The following is a 24,081-nucleotide window of genomic DNA, read 5'->3' as shown; positions in this document are numbered from 1 at the left end:
ATAAAACTTTTGGGAACATTATTCATCAAAGTATTAGAAATTTAAAGTCACTGATAAAAAGGATCACAAATGATGCCATTTTAGTGTGTAACCCAATTATACATTTTTACAATCCATTATCTCAAAATTTGAGTAACATCGGATAGGTTAATGTTAGTGGCAAAATAACACTTCATTCAATCTACAACATGTTTGACACATTAAAAACCTTTTTTAGTTTAATAAAACAAATTAAGTTTACATGTAATCTAAAAATATTTCAAAATTCACTCTATTTCATCATCCTAATTTGCTATTAGTAAAACAATTTATTCCTAATATTGTAATTGTTTCATTCTGATTATAATGAGAAGAATATTAGTCTGTATACCTACATTACACATCACTTTAAATACTGTTTGTTAAAAGTCAACCACAAAGCACCTCTCCGTTTCATACATGTTACATTTCAGTGTTTTTAATTTTCCATGGAAAAGCACATGAATGATGCCTACTTAATACAGAAAGACTTCTAATAACTGTGATGTAGCTACCATTAACCACACACATTCACATACACACTAGGAATGAAAGCATAGCACCTACTGCTTTGAGAGTTGAATCACATCAATATTTCCTTATCAAAAAATGCAAAAAATTATACTTTGTTACATTTTCACCCCACCCTGACCAGAAAGTATATTTTACACATAATTATAACTCTCAAAAAATCTCTCTCTTTTTAAAACTGACATACAAATAAATTATCTAACTATTTTAACTGGATTATTCTGTATAGCAAGCAACCTGGTTTAAAGAAATGGTTGAATGTGTTAGTGCCTTAGTGCATTATACTGTGAATCCTCTGATATCTATTTAGACTTGATTTTTGACTAATCTGTTCTGAAATTTATTATATCTGCAAAGTAGTTTTAAGTATCAATTCTCTGTTGTTCTCTAAGGCATACCTTTTGCATAAATCTTTTTTCACATTCATTAAATTTGTAAGGTTTCTATTAAAAATTTTCTGATGTTGGGCAGTGCTTGAGAAAACATTGGAGGGTTTCTTTCATTGTAAGTTCTCTCATGTCCAATAAGATCTGTGATAGAAGTAAAGGTATGTTCAGTGCTCTACATTATTATTGTTTACTTTCAGCATAAGTACTGTTGTGCATTTTAAGGCTAATGCATTGGGAAAGCACTTCCATAGTCATTACATTTATCTCACTTTTATCTAGTATGATGTCTTTGATGTTGAGTAAGATGTGAGCAGTTATTAAAGACTTTGCCACATTTTTCACATTTGTAGAATTTTTCTCTGGTATGAATTCCTTTATGTAGATTAAGGTGTGAGCACTGGGTAAAGACTTTGCCACATTCTTCACATTTGTAGGGTTTCTCCCCAGTATGAATTATTTTATGCAGAGTAAGGTATGTGTCCCTGGTAAAGGTTTTGTCACATTCTTCATATCTGTAGGATTTCTCTCCATCATCACTTTTTTTTATGTACCTTAAGATGTGAGCACTGGGTAAAGGCTTTGCCATGTTCTTCACATTTGTATGGTTTCTCTCCACTATGAATTCTTTTATGTTGAGTGAGGTCTGTGCACCATCTAAAGGCTTTGTCACATTCTTCACATTTGTACGATTTCTCTCTGGTATGAATTTTTTTATGTACCTTAAGTTTTGAGCACCAGGTAAAGGCTTTGCCACATTCTTCACACTTGTAGGGTTTCTCTCCTGTATGAATTCTTTTATGTAGAGTGAGGTCTGCGCACCGTCTAAAGGCTTTACCACATTCTTCACATTTGTATGGTTTCTCTCCTGTATGAATTCTTTTATGTTCAGTAAGACTTAAGCACCAGCTAAAGGCTTTGCCACATTCTTCACATTTGTATGATTTCTCTCCAGTATGGATTTTTTTATGTGCCTTAAGGTTTGAGCACCAGGTAAAGGCTTTGCCACATTCTTCACATTTGTACGGTCTCTCCACTATGAATTCTTTTATGTAGAATAAGGATTGAGGACTGGGTGAAGGCTTTGCCACATTCTTCACACTTGTAGAGATTCTCTCCTGTATGAATTCTTTTATGTAGAGTGAGGTCTGTGCATTGTCTAAAGGCTTTACCACATTCTTCACATTTGTATGGTTTCTCCCCTGTATGAATTCTTTTATGTTCAATAAGACGTGAGTATCGGCTAAAGGCTTTGCCACATTCTTCACATTTGTACGATTTCTCTCCGGTATGAACATTTTTATGTACCTTAAGGTTTGAGCACTGGGTAAATGCTTTGCCACATTCTTCACATTTGTATGGTTTTTCTCCACTATGAATTCTCTTATGTGTAGTAAGTTTTGAGTGCCAGTTAAAGAGTTTTCCACATTCTTCACACTTGTAGGGTTTCTCTCCTGTATGAATTTTCCTATGTCCAGAAAGTTTTGAGCTGTGGTTAAAAGTTTTTCCACATTTATTATTCTTAAATCTTCCCTTTCCTGTATGTCTTTTCTTATGTGTATTTAGGTTTGAAGATTTGGTAAAGACTTTTATACATTTATTACATTTGCAGATTTTCCTATGGGTAGTTGACAAACATTGAGTAAGATCATCATGATATACTTTCTGCCTCTTACTCTCACCTACACATTCCCATTCTTCTCTTAAGTGTACATTTTCAAGGCCACAGCTTCCATATTGTCTCATTATTGATTTCTGGAATGAGTCTTTTATGCCCTGCTCTGGCAATAGGTCTTGGGTGCAATGGGAAGACAGTTCTGAAAGAAATGAAAATAACAAAGTATCTCACTAACTGGACTCAGGTGAATATACTTCACAATTTGAATATATAAAACTATACCAAGCACATTAGCAAGAAAGCACAATAGAATACCATGGTCTTACTTCCATCACAGATGTATGACCTTAAAAGTATACTTACAAACATGACTTTTTTGAGAATTCATAACTGCTAATAGTTTATAGCACCCCAGATGAGAATGATACCAAGAACCAAATGGAACTGGAAGGAAAGTTGGTTATATTTACCTACCAAAGACTTTCCTCTGTGCTGATATAAAGGAATCACATTAGTAGTAAAATCCCATCTCCTGGACTCCCTTTAAAAGAGAATGAAACTATTGGCATATATGTCCATACATTTGTTTTTTTATGGCCTTTCCATAAGCTGGTTTCTGTCTTCTATGACAACTATATAACTCTCTGGGAAACGTATGCACATACCAAAAATAAAATTCTGCAGTACTATAATGATGGTACAAAAACATTTAATTATGCTATAAAATTTAAAAGACAAAATAAAAAAAAAGAATTGCCATATGTTTATTGATATACATTGTAAAAAGACAGAATTGTTGACATCAATATCACAAGGTTGGGGGCAGGTGTAAAGATTAAGAATTTTTGTATGCAACTGAAGTTAAGTACTTCTCAGTTCAACGTATGTTGCAACTTCAAAGGATTTTAGGTAATTCTCACAGTGAACATCAGGAAAGTGTTTATAGAGATACACAAAGAAAGGTGGACAAAGAAACAAAATATGTCCCTAAATATCAGTGGCACACAATGCAGGAGAAAAGGAGAGGAAAGAAAGAAAAAATAGTGACACAAGTTATATAAAACAATTAATATTAGGGAAATTATAAGTCCTTCCCTTTGAGAAAATTATGTAAATATTTATGTACTACTATTTCCAGTCAGAAGACACAGTTAAAAAATGGATTAAAAAATCCAACTATATTCTCTCTAAAGAGACTGTACTTCATAGCTTGTAAAAACAATAGACTAAAACTGGCAGGATATAACAAGATATACCATGAAAACCTTAAGGATATAAGAGCAGTGGAGTTCAAAGTTATATTAGGCACATTACATTTGAAGTGAAAAATGTTATAGTTTATAAAATACACTTTAAGCAAAAACTGTCACAAGACACAAACAAGGACATTTAATATAAAAAGAGGTCATTCACTGAGAACCCATGAAAGTAATACATATATACGATATCTATCTTTATCTCACATCAAGGTTCGCAAATATATAAAGAAAACATTGACAGAATTGAAGCAAGAAAGGGACAGCAAAATAATAGGATACTTTGATATTCCACTTACCATAATGATAAAGCCAGTCAAATTAATAATAAGAAAACAGAAGATTTGGAAACACCATAGAGCAATTAGACCTAACAAATATATAGAAAACACTCTACAGAATAATAATAGAACATACAATCTTCTTGATAGCTCATAAAACATTCTTCCTAAAGAACTACCTGTTTGGCCACAAAACAAGTCTTAACCAATTTTAGAAAACTGAAATTTTACACACTTTAATTTCTGACCAGAATGGAATGAAACCATCAATAAATAACAGAAGAAACACAGAAAAATTCACAAATATATGAAAATAACACACTTTTGAACACGTTCTTGTTCAAGGAAAGAAGACTTAATGCTGTGAAGATGTCGATAGTGGTCTACAGATTCAATGCAATTCCTTTCAAATTCTCAATATTTTTTTTCAAAAACAGAAACAACAGACCCAAAAATAATATGGAATCTCAAGAGACCACAAAGATCTGAACAATCATCAAAAAGAGAAACAATGCTATTGGTACCATACTTCCCCATTTTAAAACATCGAAAAACCTACAATAGTCAATGAAGTTTTCCACTGGCAGAAAGACAGAAAACTGGACCAATGAATCAGAAAGAAACACAAATATAAACTCCTGTATACATTGTAAAATAAAAAGGTATCTTCACACTCATATTTATTTAATCATTATTCACAAAGGCCAGTAGATGAAAGAAACCCAAACTGCCCTTACAAAATGAAAGGATAAATATAATTTAAAATTTAGAAATAATGGATTATTTCTCAGCTTTAAAAAAACTAATAATCTAATAACATCCACAGTAGAGATAAAGCTTGATGACATTATGCTTAAGGAAATGTCAAGCAGAATAAGACAGATATTTTATGATTATACTTGTACAATATTTCTAAACCAGTTACACTCCTAGAAACAGAAAACATGATGGTGTTTGTCAGCAGTTAGACGATGGGGAAAATGGGTAGTTTTCTCATGTGTACTGAATTTTAGTTTTATGAAATACATACATTCTAGACATATATTGCATAATGATGTTAACATGACTGATGTGAATAATTAAAAGTAATTAAGATAGTAATTTTTGTGATTTTACAATAATTAAAATAAAAATAATATCTTAAAGAGATACATAGTTATGAGGCTTTTCAAAACTATCCTACATATTATAAAACTGTTTCTTTTTTTTTAATTTCAAAGTATTATGGCAGTAAATCATTCAGATTATATATATTGCTTTTGCACCAAGTGATCAAACCTACAAGTGTGTGCATCCACACATTGTGTGCACCACACTAATTAGGTGTGAATTTTCCCAACCCCTACACACCCTTCCAGTGGTCCAATACCTGCTGATTTTTACTTACATTTGGTCACATATGTGTGGATAAATTGACAACAATTTGATAGTGAGCATGTGTGGTGCACGTTTTTGCATTCGTGTGATACTTTACTTCAAAGAATGGGCTCCAATACAATCCAGGATAATACAAGGTATGTTATTTAACCACTGAATTTTGAGGCTTAGTACTAATCTATATGGTATACAAATATCACATATTTATATGTATTTATACATATATTTATATGCATGTATTTATAATTACCAAGGTTGTTTCAACATCTTTGCAATTGTAAATTGTGATGTTATAAACATTCAAGTGCAGATGTCTTTATTAGAGCATGACATTTTTTCATTGGGTAGATACCAAGTAGTGGGATTGCCAGATCAAATGGTAGTTCTACTTTTAGTACTTTGATGTGTTTTCATATAACTTTCCATAGAGATTATACCAGTTTGTAGTCCCACCAGAAGTATATATAAGTGTTCCTATCTCTCTACATCCACACCTACACTTGTTTTGAACTTATTGATAAAAGCCATTCTCACTGGAGTAAAGTGATATCTCACTGTGGTTTTCATTTGCACTTCTCCAATGATTAGAGATGTGCACATTTTTTCATATGTTTGTTGCCCATTAATACATTTACTTTAAAAAACTTTCTGTTCATGTCCTTTTCACACCTTTAATGGGGTTGCTTTATTGTTTTTCTTACTGATTTTCCTGTGTTATATATAAATTCTAGTTATTAGCAATTTATTGGATATATAGCATGCAAATATTTTCTCCTATTCTCTAGCTTCTCTATTTGCTCTAGGTATACTTTCATTGGCTATGCAGAAGCTTTCTAGTCTGATCAGGTCCCATTTACTTATTTTTGTTGTTTCTGTGATAGTTTTGGGGGTCTTCCTCATAAATTCTTTGCCTAGGCTGAAGTCTGTAAGAGTATTTTCAACATTTTCTTCTAGGATTCTTATGGTTTCACGACATAGGTTTAAGTCTTTTATCCACTGTGAGTTGTTTTTTTTTGTGACAGATGAGAGGTTCGGATCCTGTTTTACTCTTCTACATGTGGCTACCTAATTTTCACTGGATCATTTATTGAATAGGGATTCCTTTCCCCAGTGTACGTTCTTGTCTGCTATCACATGGCTATATGAGGATGGTTTTATGTCTGGGTTCTCAGATCTCTTCCATTGGTCTATGTCCTGTTCTTGTGACAGTACCATGCTGTTTTCATTACTATACCCTTGCACTATAGCTTAAAGTCTGGTAAATGGATGCCTCCCAATTTGTTCATTTTCCTTAAGGTTGGTTTTGTTATACAGGGTCTTCTCTTGTTCCATATGAAGCGTAGAATTACTTTTTCTCAATCGGTAAAAAATCATGTTAATATTTTAACAGGGATTGTATTGAATCTATAGATTATTTTCAGTAGTATAGACATTTTAATCATGTTGATTCTGCCTGTCTATGAGCATGGTATGCTTTTCCATATGTTTGTATACTCTTCTATTTCCTTCCTCAGTGTTTTGTAATTCTCCCTGTAGAAGTCCTTCACCTCCTTAGTTAGATATATTCATAAGTATTTCATTTACTTTGTTGCTACTATGAAAGGTATGAGTCTTTGATTTGGTTCTCAGTTTCACAGTTGTTGGCTCGTGTGAAGGCTACTGATTTGTGTACACTTATTTTGTAACCTGAGACTTTGCTGAACTGATTTATCAACTCCAGTAGTTTCTTGTCAAAATCTTTTATTTCCCTTTCATGTATGTAATTAGATTAATAGATTTGCCTATGTTCAACCATGCCTGCATCTCTAGAAAGAAGCCCGCTTGATCATAATGGATTATTTCTTTGAAGACCAGCTGAATTCCATTTTCTAGGAATTTATTTAGAATTTTTATCCATATTCATAAGGAATATTTCTCTGTATTTTTCTTCTTTTTGTTCTGTCCTTTTCTGGCTTTGGTATCAAGGCAATGTTGGCTTTGTAAAATATGTTGGGGAGGATTTCTTCCTTTTCAATGTTGTACAATAATTTCTTCAGGATAGGCTCCAGTACTTATTTTTATGTATGGTAGAATTCAGGAGTGAAACAATGTGGTTCACAACTTTATTCTTAAGGAAGGTTATTTATTACTACTTCAATACCAGTCCTGATATTGGTCTGTTCAAGAATTGCATATCATCATGAATGAGCCTAGGGAGGCTGGTTTTTCTAAGAATTTGCCCATTTTCTGCACGTTTTCATGTTTATGTGCATAGAGATTTTTAGACTATTCAAAGATGATATTTTGTATTTCTGTGGAATCAGTTGTAATTTCTCCTTTTTCATTCCAAATTGAGCTTATTCGAGTCCTATCTTTTCTGCTTCTGGTTAACCTCATAAAAGGCAGGTCGATTTTGTTTATCTATTCAAAAACCAACTTTCTGCTTCATTAATCTTCTGTTTAGTTCCTTGGTTATCAATTTCATTTAGTTCTGTTGTGATCTTGGCTATATTCTCTCTTCTGCTGAGTTTGGGATTGGTTTGCTCATCCTTTTTCAGTTCTTTCAGTTGATTTATTGCACTGTTGATTTGTTACCTTTCTGTCTTTTGGATGTAGGGATTTATGACTATGAATTTTCCTCTCAGGGTGCTTTAGCTGTTTTCAAAGATTTGGATAACTTGTGTCCCATTATCATTTAGTTGAGAGAATATTTTCATTTGCATCTTAATTTCCTCCTTGATCTGCCAATCATTCAGCAGTAGGTTGTTTAGTCTTCATGACTTTGTGTAGAGATGAGTGCTTCTGTTGTTGATTTCTAATTTTATTCTAGTGTGGTCTGAGAAAATGCATGGTATAATTTCTATTTTTTTTTTAATTTTGGGGGACATTTTTTATGGCTTAGGACATGATCAATCTTAGAGAATGTCCTCTGAGCTGATGAGCCAAAAGTATTTTTTGGTGTTTTGGGATAGAATGTTCTGTAACTGTCTAGTAGGCCCATATGTTCTGGAGTTCTATTTAAGTCCCTTGTCTTTTTGTTTATTTTCTGCTTGGAGGAGCTGTATAGTTCTGTCAGCAGGGTGTTGAATTCCCTGGCATTATGGTTGTATTATCTATGATTTTGTTTAGGTCAAGTAGTTTTAGCGGTATGAATCTGTGTGTTCCTGTATTTGGTGCATAATAAATATTTTAGATTGTTATACCTTCTTGGAGAATTGTTCCATTTATCATTATATAATGGCCATCTTTCTCTTTCATTACTTTTGTTGATTTGAAGTCGAAGTTATCTGATATGAGAACTGTTACTCCAGCTTTCTTTGGGTTTCAGTTAGCATACAATGTTGTCGTTTGACCTTCAGTCTGGATGAGTCCTTGTGGGTTAAATGTGTTTCCTGAAGATAGCAGATACTTGCCTGTATATATTTATGTATTCAGCCAGCGTATGTCTCTTCACTAGGTAGTTAAAACCATTCACATTTATTGAAATATTTGATTAATGTGGTGGATTTCTGTTCATCCTGTTGAGTTGAATGCTGTTGGTTTGTTTTATCTCTTAAGCCACTGGACTTCTACCTTAGCTCTTGGGTCATTTAATGTTGTTAAGTGTTTATCATGTTGATCTATGAATAAAGAAGTTCTGAGTACTCCCTGCAGGGAAGATCTTGTCTTGATGAATTCTCTCAGTGTTCGCATGTCTGAGAAAAACTTTATTTTCACCTCAAGTGAAACTCAATTTTGGAAAACACAAACATCTAGTCTGGGCATTATTCTGTTTGAGAAGACCCAATAGGGCCCCAATCCCTTTTGACTTATAGGTCCCAGTTGAGAGGTCTGCAGTTAGTCTAACAGGGTTTCCTTTGTACGTTACCTGCTCTTTTCACGTTATGGCTCTTAGGAGTACCTCTTTCATGTTTATTTTGGCCAGTCTGATGACAATGTGTTGTGATATTTTTGTCTCTTGATGAATCTCCCAAGGGTCCTGTGAGCTTCTTGAACCTGGATATGTAGAGTTGTAGCAGGGACATGAAAATTTTCCTTAATTTTACCCCCAAAATTATCCAACCCTTGTTTATTTTCTCCTTCACCCTCAGGAGTCCCTAAGAGTCTTATCTTAGGCCTCTTTACATGATCCAATGTATCTTGTAGGCTTTGCTCATTCCTCTTATTTCTCTGCTCTATCTCTGTGATTGACTTGTTTAATTGAAAGGTGTTGTTTTCAAACTCTGAGTTTCTTTCTTCTGCCTGATGTAACCTGTTCTTAAGGCATTCCACTGTGATTTGTAGTTCATTGAATGAATTTTTCCTTTCCAGAAGCTGTTTGATTTTTCTTTAATTCAATATCTTTTGTAAATTTTTCATTCTGTTTTTGCATAGTTTTTGTGGTTTCGTTGTGTTGAGTTTCCATTTTATCTTGAATTTCATGGAGTTTCCTTTCTATCGATGTTTGAAATACTTCATAGGTCCTTTCAGTATTCTGTTTTTGGTTGGTATCCATTGCTAGGGAGCTGGTGTTCCCATTTGGGGGTGATGCTTCACTCTGATTCTTTTTTTTTTTTTTTTTTTTTTTTGAGACAGAGTCTCACTCTGTTGCCCGGGCTAGAGTGAGTGCCGTGGCGTCAGCCTAGCTCACAGCAACCTCAGACTCCTGGGCTCAGGCGATCCTACTGCCTCAGCCTCCCTAGTAGCTGGGACTACAGGCATGCGCCACCATGCCCGGCTAATTTTTTTGTATATATATATTTTAGTTGTCCATATAGTTTCTTTCTATTTTTAGTAGAGACGGGGTCTCGCTCTTGCTCAGGCTGGTCTCGAACTCCTGACCTCGAGCGATCCACCCGCCTCGGCCTCCCAGAGTGCTAGGATTACAGGCGTGAGCCACCGCGCCCGGCTGATTCTTCATACATCCAGAATCCATTTGCTGGTTCCTTCTCATCTGGAGCAGACTTTGCTTCTTTATTTTGGATTTTCTTTTGTTTAGATAATGATATGCACAGTTTATTTTCTGAGTTAGTTGGTGCTTGTGCGTGAGAATCAACTACACCCTCTATGATTGAGTAAATGTGTAACAGGTGTATGAGTTAATCTCCCTGTCAGTAGATGGTGTTTGCAGGAAGGAAGAAGGTAAACTATTGTTTTGGGATCCTGTGACCAGCTCTAGTTCCTCAGGAGAAGCCCTCCAATGCCCCAGGCTGTGGGTGGGGGCCCTGAAACCTCCATGTAAATCATTTATTTACTACCACAGAAGAGGCAGGTGGGGAATTAGGCTGGGTGATGTTAGGTTGGATTATGCTGTCCTCCAGTTCCACAAATGCAGTTCACAGATATGTATAGGTTAAAGGTTCATTCCATGTCTCTGGGTCCAGAAGGGGCTGAAGTGACCCCATTCAACTATATTGTCTTCTCTCTACCCTCAGGAAACTCTGCCAGGGGGACACTTCCCCTTGGGGAACACTGGCAGCTCAAGGAACTTTTGGATCAAGCTGAACTCTCTATTAAAGTGAGTGGTGTTGTGGGCAGATTCTATACGTCAGATGGAGGCACCAGATGTATTTAGTTACCATGGGAATCAGTATTTATGCAAATTGATTCTCCCTGGTTCAGCAAAATCCAATATGGCAGTTCTTGAGGGTAGGTTTGGAGGGGGAACATTGATAGACCAGTGTTTTCCTTTTCTCCTCCACACCCTCCCAATAGACACAGCCTTTCATTCACTGCCTAATTTTGAAACTGGAACCCTTTCCCAATGCTTCTCATCCTGTTGACTGTGCTATTAGCAGGCAGATGCACCAAGTACCTGTCAATGGGAAGATCACAAGCTGAGGCCACAATACTGGAGCTAGGTGAAAATGCACCTGTGGCACTGAGAGCTGGGCATCTCAGCACAGAGAATTCCAGCATCAGCTATGGTGGCGAGAACGGGCCATGGTCTTCCTGTAACACTCTCAGGAAGCTTGAGTGCCAGGCCAACTTCCTCCTCTCTGAGTTGCAGCACCAGCTACATTTTCCAAGGCAGGCTTGGCTGGTAGTTTGCACCCCATTGCCAAAGGCATGCTCAATCACTCAGTGCAGCTTTTGCTGGAAGTGTGCTACCTGTTACCCAAAGCAGGCTTAGTCACTCAGTGCAAGCTGCTTTGGCAGTTGCTATAGGGTGATTGTGGTCACACAGCTATGAGAACCTTAAGCCAAAATTACTTCCTGGGATGCCAGGAGTGTATCAGGTGCAGAAGATGGGGTGTCCAGGTGTAGTGATGCTACCTCTCTTGTTGCTCATAGCACATTCGCATGGCATGAGAGACATGCATCGTATTGCAGGCCTGAGGCACCTGGGTGGGGGAGGTCAAAATCCCTTACTTTTTCCCTGGGCTCCAGAAGTTCTGTGATTTTGTTTGTGCCAGTTCCTACCTTCTATCCTCCTCTCTTCTCAGCTGCTCATTACCTGCTCTTAGTGTCCTGGAATTCACTTATTTCACACCCTATGGTCCACTGCTGATCAAGAATCCTCCTCCACTCCCATCTGTTGAATTTTCAACTGTTCTACCTGAAAGGTCCAACCAAGCCTTGATTCTCGTCAGCCATCTTGAAGTCTCCTTACATGATTATTTCTCTCACACAAATATAATACACATTCACCAATAAAGAGCTGCTGAAATTACAATTTTTATGACTACTCATCTAGTCAAGATAAAAGAATTATAGACCACAAACCAAGAAAACAAGTAAGTTTGAAACACACTAGACATAATTTTTACTCATACCGGCAAGCAAACACATACAGAATTATTTTAGCAATGGCTAAATTGCTAATTCCAATTTAAATAGTAACTCATACTGTGTTAAAGTGAGCAGAGTTGAATATTGTCACACAAAATTAAAATACATAGGTAAAAACAAAGATAAAATTAACTGAACTTATCACAAGATTTCAGGGAATGCAGAGGATTCACAAAACCTGTTCCACAGCAACAAAAAACAAAAGTCTCCAGGAATCAATGCTTAAGAAATGGAGATATTTGCAGTATCTGAAAAACATTAAAAATAATCATCTGAAACATCCCCTACAAACAAAAAGAAAACACAGACAACAAAATCTGCAAAATGATGCCTGAAGAAACTGAGATATTAACTGACATAAAAACTATAACAAGAACCCACACAAATTGTGGATCTGAAAAATACAATAACTGAGTTGAAAAATTCTCTAGAGAAGCACAGAAGCACACTTAATGAAGCAGAAGAATCAGAAAGTTGAAGACATTTCATTTATAAATATTGAGTCATGGAAGCAAAATTTTAAAAGGGAGACAACTGAAGGTGGAGTATGGGACCCTTGGACACAATCAGGTAGACCAATGTATCTAAGAAAGATTCCTAGAAGAAGAATATAGTGGGAAAATGGCAGAAAGATTATTTGGAGAATAAGGCAGCTGAGAATTTTCTAAATTCCAGAGTGATAAAAAAAAAAATACTACCAACTAAGAAGGCTTCCTCTGGGAAATATTTTTTTCAAAAACAAGAGAAAAATTAAAGATTTTCCAAGTTAAGCAAAAGTCAATGGTGTTCATCACCAAGGGAATAGGTCAGAAGAAAGGTAAAGGGAGTCCACTGTGATGAAAAATAAAATGATGTTGGGTAGCATTATAAACACTTAAAAACATAAAGCTCTGTGTTAAAGATAAATCTATAAACAGATATAGAATTCTACATGATCATGATGATTCATAAACCCTCATAATAATTCTATAGAATTAAAAAATACTGAAGGCATAAATGTGCAAATATCTGTTCTCATATATACGATATAAAAGGTATAATTTGTGATGTTAATAAGAACATGTGGCACTTTAAGACGTATAGGTTTTTTATTCACTTGAAGTGAAGCTGTTGTGAGATTAAGATATATTGTTGTAACATAGAGATTATTTAGGTAGTCTCCATTTCCTAATGTGGTCACAAACAGAATGCCTGTAGAAGGTATGCAAAAGCAAATGGGAAAGCAATCAAAGCATGTTACTTCCAAATCAAGGAAACAAAAATAAAGAGAATAAGACAGGCAGTGAGGAACCATGTATCTACAGGGCACATGGGGAAGAATTAACAAATTTCTATGGTAACTTCATATCCTTTAGAAGTTACTTTAAATATAAGTGGCTTAAATTCTCTAATGAAAAATAAGATGACTTTATCAATTAAAAACAAACAGTGCCCTACAATATGCCACCTACGAAAGCCTTCCTTTAGCTCTGAAAAGTCAAATTGGTTGAAAGTAATTGTAAAAATAAATGTATGTAAATAATTAGAGGAGGATATTTTGGCCATAATTAAAGGAAATACTCCTTAAGTCAAAAACCATCAGAAGAGACAAAGACTGCTTATAATATAATGATAAAATGGGTCATTTAGCAGAAATCTATAGCACAGAATACACATAGAAGATATATATGCAATGCACATATTTTATCATAGATATTTTTAAATATATATTATATACATCATGGCTTTTAAATATATTAAGCAAATATGAACAAAAGTGTGGACAGAAGTGTTGCAAGAAACACCTAGCAACACACTAATTATAGGAGACTTGGAGACCTCACTGTCAATGATGAATACAAAAATTTGATAGAAGATCAATAAGAAACAGATAATGGGAAAAACATTATAGACCAGTTAGATGTGAAAGATGTTTACAGAGCTCTTCAGTCAAAGATAGCAGAATACACAATAGTTTCAATCAGACATGGCAAATGCTGTTAGGACACTTAAGTCTTATCATCTTGAAGGGGGCTAAAAACATACAATATATATTTTTTGGCAAAAATGAAGTGAACCTAGAAATCAAAAGCAAAAGATAAACTGGCTAATACAAAAATATGTCAAAATTAAACACACTCTTAAATGTATTCATGCTCAATGGTCAGACAATTTAAAATTGTTCAGATGTCAATAGTATCCACAGTAATATACAAATTTAATGCAATGTCAATAAGTTCCAATCATACTTGATCTGGAGATATATAAAGGAGTTGGAACCCATTCTACTAAGTGAAGTATCCCAAGAGTGGAAAAATAAGCACCACATGTACTCACCAGCAAATTGGTTTCCCTGATCATCACCTAAGTGCACATTTGGAAATAACACCAATTGGGTGTCGGGCAGATGAGGGAGTGACAGGAGGAGATGGGTGTATACCTAAATAATGAGTGTGATGCACACTGTCTGGGTAATGGACATGCTTGAAGCTCTGACGGGGGGGTAGGGAGGGATGGGCAATATACATAACCTAAATTTTGTACCCCCAAAATAAGCTGAAATAAAAAAATAAATAAAATAAATTCTAAAATGTATTGGAACAATAAATAGTCAGACTGTTTTAGAAAATAAAAACAAAGAGACATTGCACTTCTTGATTTGAAAACAAATCTTCAGGAATAAAAACAACATGCTATATCACCATTGTTTCCTATAGCTGAGTATCACTCCATGGTATACATATACCACATTTTATTAATCCACTCATGTATTGATGGGCAATTGAGTTGGAACCCATTCTCCTAAGTGAAGTATCCCAAGAATGGAAAAATAAGCACCACATGTACTCACTGTCAAATTGGTTTCACTGATCATCACCTAGGAGCACATTCAGGAATAACATTGATCGGGTGACGGGCAGATGTGGGTGGGGGAGGGGATGGGTGTATACATACATAATGAGTGCAATGCGCACTGTCTGGGGAATGGGCACGCTTGAAGCTCTGACTCAGGGGGTGTCGGGGGGTATGTTCAATATACATAACCTAAACTTTTGTACCCCCATAATAAGCTGAAATAAAAAAAAGAGAAATACATGTATAAAACTCTTAGAAGAAAATAAAGGGGAAAGATCATGATATTGGTCCTGGCACTGTTTTAGTAGATGTCATATCAAATGCATAAGCAATAAAAATGAAGAAAAGAAAAATGGGATTGCATCAAACTTCGAAATTTCTGCACAAAGAAAAGACTAAGTGGAGTAAAAATGCCCCCTACAAAATGGGTAAAAATAGATGCAAATCACATATTTGATAGGGGTTAACATCATGAAGATATAAACAATGACTAAAATTCAACAACAAAAAGTGTATAGCTTGATTGAAAAATGGACAATGGATTGATCTGGCATTTCTGCAAGGAAGAAATACAAATGGACAAACAAAATTTGAAAGGATTCTGAAAATTTTTAATCTTTACAGAAATGCAAAGCAAAATCACAATGAGATATCACCTCACATTCATTACATTGAGAGCTTTTAAACAAATAAATATATATACAAATACATACATACATACATATGGTGAGAATGTAGAGAAATTGAAATGCTGTCATGTTATTCTGAACCTTTGATTCTAAAATTATAAAAAATTGAAACAGAACAGATCAGAAATTAAAAATATATAAGGAGACTAAACTCAGCAATATGGTGGGAGGTGAAGGATCTGCTTGTATTTTTCCAAACAACAACAAAACCTTGGTGGCCATCCATGGAAAATTACACTTATTTGAATTTGGGACCTAAATAGAAGGTCATTAAACCCTAGTGGAACCATAGATCCTGGAGGGTCATTTTGAATATTCAGGCTCTCATTCAGGTGCCAAAATTAAGGACCCATTGTCATGACTACAGACTACATCATGGATCAACCAATCTGGATACACGGAGTCTCTAACTGTTCCCTGCGACAAAGTTGCAGTGGTGCTGCTCATCCAGAGACTTTTGGAGAAACACACCTATCTGCAGTCATGGAGGCAGACCTGAATAATTTGGTCTTACTGTCATCTGAAAAGCAGACCTGTGACTCTGCTACAACTGTCTCAACTACAGTCCATGGCCAGTTTTTTCAGTGCATAGATCCACACAGAGACCTGAAGGGAAACTTCCAAGGTACTCATTGGGAGCCACACCCACGCACACAGCTGGTATCAGCCCCACCATATGCAGACTCAACTGCACAAACATACCCTAGTATGTATCATAGAGATCAAAATCCTGAATGTAACCAGCTTACCCAGAAACAAGAGAGGATTGAAAACCACCCAGGCTCTTCAGAACTGGCCCATCAAATGCAGACTCCACTGCAGAGCAAGGGGAAGCCTTGTGACCTAGATACAGCAACTCTTCATTGAAAACCCAGTGGACATATCTTTAGCCCAAGTACCCAAAAAGAAACATCTTTACCTTCCAAAACAAGCTTAAAACTAGAAAAGGTATTTAATTCTTCACATACACAGATACCAATATAAGGATAATGTGCAACCACTCTTAATGCTTCTATTTTATGGTATTACTACAAGACCTAAGTAGAAAAACTAGGCAAGAACATGAGAAGAATCCACTCATATTAGACAGGAGAAAGTAAAAATAACAGTGTTTGCAGATGGCATTATCTTTTATATCAAAAACCATAAAGAAGACAGGAAAAAAAAAACCCTTATAAAGTAATAAAACCACTCAGTTAAGTCACAGGATATAAAATTTACATTCAAACATCAGTTGTTTTTCTACACACTAATAAACTATCCAATAAAAAAGGAAAACACTCTCAGTTACAATAACATCAAGAGAATAGATTGCTAAGAAATAAATTTAACCAAAGTAGTAAAAGAAAAACAACTTTACATTGAGTACTATAAGATATTAATAAAAGAAGTTGAAGATGACATGAATAAATACAAAGATATTATCCAAAACAATGTATAGATTCAATGCACTCCCTATCAAAATTCCAGGGCATTACTCATAGTATTAACAAACATATCCTAACATTTGGATGATATCTCATGTAAGTTTGATGAGCCAGAACAATATTGAGAAAGAAGAAAAAAGGTTCTGGCATCACACTTTCTGGTTTCAAACTATATTTCAAGGTGATAGTAATAAAAACAAAATATGCACATAAAACCAACACAAAAAACAATGGAACAGAATGGAGAGCTCAGAAATAAACTGAAGTATATAAAGTCAACCAACCTTTACCTAAGGCACTAGCAATGCACAATGCATAAATTATGGTCTCTTCAATGCTTGTTGCTGGAAAACTGGATACCCACAAACAAATGAATAAAAATAGGCTATTTTTCTTACATGATATTCAAAAAATAACTCCAGATGTAATAAAGATTTAAATGGGAGGCATAAAATTCTTTTATGAAGGTAACATGAAGAGTAACTCAGCATCACCAAAATATCATGCAAACACAAATCAAAATTATCATAAGGTATCACCTCACAACTGTTAAAACGGTTAATGTCCAAAAAAAGAGACATAACAAGTGTGGGTAAAGTGTGCAGAAAAGCAATCCCTGTACAGTTATTGATTGTAAACCGGTAATATCATCAGAGGTTTGTTTAAAAATGCAAATAATAGAACTGCCTTATCATTCATCAATTCTAATTATGAGTATAACCAAGGGTGTAAAATGAGTATCTCAAGAAAATTCTTCACTCCCATGTATACTGCAGCAATACTTACAATGTATACAATAAATATATACAGTTATGCAATTCTTATTTGCGGAAAAATTTACCAGTTAAACACACACACACACACACACAAATATATATACACACATACACACATATATATGAATGACAATTTCCTGATAGTACTAAATAGTGGAAAATTATGGAATATAAGTATCAAAATATAATGTATCAATTGTTGAATATATTCAGCAATTTGAAGCACTCAAGGAGACAGTATATTTAAGAATTCTATGAAGTGAGTAGGGAAAATAAACTATATTACAGTTTGGGAATCTGGTTACTATAAAGTTGAAATTTTACTCTTATTTTATACTAGAAAAAAGAATATACATAAAAAAAGAAAAAAGGATATTTCGAAGTGAAATACCATTAGATGTTCTTAGGTTTAGGAAGAGGCCATGCATTTGTATAAAATTAATGAGTCTGAATTTCTATAGGATTGCCTCTGAAATCTTAGAATTGTGAATCATGATGCAGAAAATATGAAACATCTGTCCCTAGTGTTTCTAGCATTACTGAAGCAAATCACAATTTCTCCACTATTCCCTTTTACACATTTCAAAAATGAGGCAACAGGCTGGAAGCCTGAGCAGCTGGAGGTGGTGCTCGCTGCCGCGCGGTCGAGTGTGCTTTATGGACCATGTGCTGCTATGTATGCCTGAAGTACTTGAAATGCAAATTTGGGGAGACTTTGCCATCTAAATGCTTGGCTGGATTAAGCGCCTAATTAGGACGGTTTTTCAACAAGTTGGAGTAAGCATGCAATCGGTACTTTGGTCTGGGAAGCCATATGGTTCATCTCGAAGTATCCTAAGGAAAATTGGAACTAATTTATCTCTTATTCAGTGTCCAAGAGTTCAGTTTCAGCTTACCAGCCATGCAACAGAATGGAGTCCCAACCACCCAGGAGAGGATGCAGTGGCGTCTTTTGCTGACATCGGATGGGTAGCCAAAGAAGAAGGAGAGTGTTCAACAAGACTGAGGACAGAGGTCAGGTCAAGGACACCCCTTCAGGATGACTTTCCTTTGAGAAGCCCCCAGGCAGGCAGATTTCGTTACCAGACTTGTCTCAAGAAGAGCCTCCCCTGAAGACTCCAGCACTGGCCAATGAGGAAGCATTGCAGAAGATCTGTGCTCTTGAAAACGAACTTGCTGCTCTTAGAGCTCAGATTGCCAAAATTGTGACCCTGCAAGAATAGCAAAATCTCATTGCAGGTGACTTAGATTCTACCACATCTGCTATCACACCGCCACCCGCTCCGCCACCACCCCCACCTCCTCCGCCTCCCCTTCCACCAGAGCTGCACCAAAGTGTATCGGCTGTTGATCTGATTAAGGAGCGAAGACAGAAAAGAGCCAGTGCTGGAGAGACTTTGGTGAAGAGCAATCCAAAGAAACCTGACATGCCAAATATGCTAGAGATCCTTAAAGATATGAACAGTGTAAAACTTCGGTCAGTAAAGAGGTCAGAGCAAGATGTAAAGCCCAAGCCAGTGGATGCTGCTGACCCTGCTGCCCTCATAGCAGAGGCTCTGAAAAAGAAATTTGTTTATCGGTATTGAAATGATAACCAAGATGAAACTGACAAAGGAGTTTCAAAGTCTGAATCAGAGGCCACCTCAGAGACACTGTTGTTTGGGCCACACATGCTGAAGTCTACAGGAAAAACGAAGACTTTAATTGAAAATGTATCAAACTCCTAATAGACAATGAGCTGAGAAAGACTATCCTGGTTCTGCTGTTGGTTTGTAGAAGGCTGTTTGGCTAGTAGAAATCAACACTATTTAGTAAATACTTGACTTTAGTATTCAGTGGTCTCCTTTTTTAAGCCTCATTATAGGATTAAGCAATAATGAAAGCACTATAAGTGTGATTTTGCTTGTATGAGATGGTCAGTTCCACAACATGGGTATTCTGATGTGTTTTTAATGTGTAGCCAGGGTGTTCAGGTTTCCAGTCTTAAACAATTGTATCGATTTCAGAACATAGAAAGGATAGTTATGGATGGTACTACATATTTTTAATTCTGAACACTAATTTATCTGTACAAATGTTTTATATGCATATATTTGGATATAAAACAGTTCATGTAAAAATTAGTAGAGAATGACGGCGATGAGGGTACCGTTATCTTCGTTCGTTTTCAATGACCATTTAGTATTCAATGATGGAACAGCTGGTACAACATAAGTTGTTGGAGTGAAATATTTGAGATTGGAATCTTCATGCCTTGAACAGAACTTACATCTTAGATTCTGTCCCACATTTTCTTGGAGCTGGGGTTTGACTAGGAGCCAGATAATTAATGTTCACTGCTGAAATTCTGTAATGCTTTCCATTAAAGGCAAGTTGAGGACCAGGAAAGCTGCTTTCGCCTCATTGCCATCCATTGCTGAGGAAGAAAGTATAGTTTTCAAGTAGTGACGAACTAATTATTCAATTAAATCCCTTTTTAAGTAAAACCCAGAATGTACCATCTTCTTTCCTTTCAGTTTAATAAATGGCATCATAAAGATAAAAAAAAAAGAGGCAACAAAAGGAACTTAAAAAATGGAGCTGGGCATGGTGGATCACAACTATAATCCCAGCACTTTGGGAAGCCAAGAAAGGAGGATCAGTTGAGGTCAGGATCTTGAAACCAGCCCCAGCCACATAATGAGACTCCATTTTAACAAAAATAATAATAATAGGAATAAATCAGCTGGCCATGGTGGCTCATGCCCATAGTCCTAGGTACTCATAAGATTGAGGTAGTAGGATCCCTAGAGCCCAGAAGTTTCAGTTTGCAGAGAGGTATGATCAACCACTGTACTCCAGATGGGGCAGCAAAGCAAAACGCTGTCAAAAGATGCTTTAATGTAGAGGTCTTCAGAATATGTACAGATATTCCTATATCTCCCCAAACAATAGAAGTGTTTACAGATAACATAGTCCCTTATAAGCCATGACAAGAACTTTAGCTCTCACTGAATTCTAAGGAAGATCACTGTAGGGGTACAGTTCTTAGAGAGTTTAAGAGCATGGGACAGAAGATGTCCTTCTGTAAGAGAAAGAGAAACATACACAGGCTTCTCAAAAAACATTTCCAATAGAGTGGAGCGTTCCAAACCACGTTTTTATATCTGCCTTTCTCCTTGAGCTTTGGCTCTGTAACACTTGTTATCTGCTTTACTGAATCTCACCTACCTGGATATTTAGCTGTTCCCTCTTTCTTCATAATCCAGGGCTCTATCCTTTGCTCCAGACATGTGATCAGCTCTGGCTTTGAGACAGTAAGACCTGTTTTATTAGAAAGAATTCACAAGACTCTTGCTGAAGACTCTCTAGTTACTCATCTTACAAGTACTATACTTATGGACAGAATATTATGGAAGATTCTAGAAAACTGTTTTCCAAAATATTGTTTTCTTACAGACAATGTAGAATGATAAGACATTATTCCAAATTTATGGCTCCAGAGCACCAATTCCCACTAGCACCAAATAAAAAATAAGTGGTGGAAATTATATTCTAAGGTGCAGGCAACAATTATATACCCTGATTTCTAGAGGAACCATTAATCTAGAGTTAAGTATACAGATCAGCTCAAGAAAGGAAAAGGTTCATAAGATGAGACATCTAGTGATTTTATTTTCTACACCAAAATCCTTCAAATTTTCTTTAAAAGCAGGGATATAAAATTCATTCATGTAAAGTGGAAACTTCCAAGAAATAATCTACAAAAATAAAATAATGCCCTTAGTGTGGAATAGGAATTGTGTATTGAAGTGATCCTCACCAAGGGAGACTAGGTTTCCGTAGTTCTCTAACATCACATCCCTATATAAATTTCGCTGTGCGTTGTCAAGGCACGCCCACTCCTCTGTAGAGAATTCTATAGCCACATCCCAGAATGTCACCAGTTCCTGAAAAAAGACACATATTTCCCAAGTTTCCAAGGAGAGAGTTCTTAATTTGACTACAAGGAAAATGGAAGTTATGAGAACTGTTTCTGACATATGGGTGACTGGAATTATCCAAAAAGCTATTTTTTAGCACAGTGATATTGTTGAACATATTCTCTAATTCTCAGAAATGAAGATCATATAACATGTATGAAACTAGTGTGCATATGATACTGTAATGCATGATAAAGTATTTAATATAAAATTAAGGGCCTCTGCTGGGCGCGGTGGCTCACGCCTCTAATCCTAGCACTCTGAGAGGCCGAGGCGGGCAGATTTTTTGAGCTCAGGAGTTTGAGACCAGCCTGACAAGACCGATACCCCGTCTCTACTAAAAATAGAAAGAAATTATATGGACAGCTAAAAATATATATAGAAAAATTATCTGGGCATCGTGGCATATGCCTGTAGTCCCAGCTACTCAGGAAGCTGAGGCAGAAGTATCACTTGAGCCCAGGAGTTTGAGGTTGCTGTGAGCTAGGCTGACGCCATGACACCCTACCCCGGGCAACAGAGCGAGACTCTGTCTCCAAAAAAATAAAAAATACATAAATGAATAAAATAAAATAAGATAAAGGGCCTCAACACAGCAATATAAATTTATGTGTGCTATATTTACATCATATGAAATAAGTTGTGCATATTTCTCACACAGAGAAACAGTGAGTTAGAAGGTATCACCCAATTTTCACGTGTACAGTAATGAACTGGAGATCTTGTTAAAATACAGATTCTCATTCAGGAGATCTGGGGTGGGGTCTGAGTCTCTGCATTTCACAGAATATAACCAGTGAAGCCAGTGCTTCTAACCTAAGGACAGTATTTTGTCAAAATCCAGTAACTGGCATACTTTAAATTTATCTCACTTCATTTGACCAGAAGACAAAGATAAGAGCCTTCATTTTCCAAGCAAGGTATAAAAAGAAAGGGGAGCTTCCAGTGTAAACGTGATGGTTCATGCACATCAGTCAGTAAATCTCCAAAAAACACTTAATAATAAAGAGAAAAACAATTAAATTTACATTGGATGAATCTGTCAGAGAGCACCTTAACCAAGTGAATGAAATTAACATCAACTGTAGTGGGACAAATTGGTATTAGACACCTTTGCACAGAGGATAAAAAAAATCAGTGCTGGGATGGTAGTGCCCAACAATATGTAACCATGAAGAATCATCAGTTTTATGCAAAGTTCAAGTTATAGATATTTCCCATGTTTTGTCATCTTTAATACTGTATGTAAATACTTTTGCATTATACACAGCAAGTCTTCTATTTTTTATTTTTCCATAATTTTCTTGTTATCCTAGGCAATCAATGCTATCCTCTTTCTGCATTTTCCAAATACTATTTCACATAGAGCTGATGAAAACATCCAAATCAAACCTTGAGAGTACATGTTCCCCTTCTTCACTCAAATACAAAGACCCTACCCCATCCCCAACAGAAATATCAGATATCCACACTATTATAAGTTGACCTGTCCCAATGGGAACATTTTCAATATTACATATCACACATTTATTATGAAACTTGATTATTTTATTAAGAAGTGTGGATGAAGAGAATGTAGAGCAAGTTTTATTATATAAGGAGGAAGGATTTTCCAGGGCTCCTTGACCATCCTAAGAAGAAATGGAAAAAAAAATGTAATGGGAAAAAACTCATTAGGCATAAACATCAGAAGTAAAGAAGTAAAGGCTTACAAGTTCTAAAAATTGAAGTTCTGCATGACATTCCAGGAGGAACAGTGGACACAGCCCCTAACCTGGGACACACTTACCTGAAAAACAGCCATTTCTCCTTCTCCTTCTCCAACTCTGAAATTTCTTTTCAGGTGAGACTGTGTAGAACAATTAGAATTACATCTTGAGACTATGCCCTGAAAGGAGTCAGCACAATTTCTTCACCTGTTTACACAGCATCCACAAGCAGGAGGACCACAAAATGCAGAAATGGCTACACTCACTGGTTCTTAGTCACAGGAAACAGTCAGGTATGATGTCTCCTTATGGAGACTAAAATGTGAGGTTCTCCTGTCTTTCCCTTGGTGACCTCCCCCTGCCACACGTGCCAGGACTTTCTGCTACAGCAGTGGGAATCTGGACCACACTGATCTGCCCCTACCAAACCCAAAGCAGCAGGCCCTGTGACTTCTCTCTGGAACAG

At 36.0% G+C, this 24,081-nt stretch overlaps 1 pseudogene; it reads left to right on the top strand.

Annotated features, from left to right (window-relative positions):
- The first annotated feature begins 18,551 nt into the window (after positions 1 to 18,551).
- Positions 18,552 to 19,872, top strand: LOC138378206 (mitochondrial fission regulator 1-like; annotated as a pseudogene).
- The last annotated feature ends 4,209 nt before the right edge of the window (positions 19,873 to 24,081 follow it).

This window comes from Eulemur rufifrons, chromosome 30, assembly GCF_041146395.1.
Source record: "Eulemur rufifrons isolate Redbay chromosome 30, OSU_ERuf_1, whole genome shotgun sequence".
Lineage (NCBI taxonomy): Eukaryota > Metazoa > Chordata > Mammalia > Primates > Lemuridae > Eulemur > Eulemur rufifrons.
This window is presented reverse-complemented; position numbering and strand designations above follow the sequence as displayed.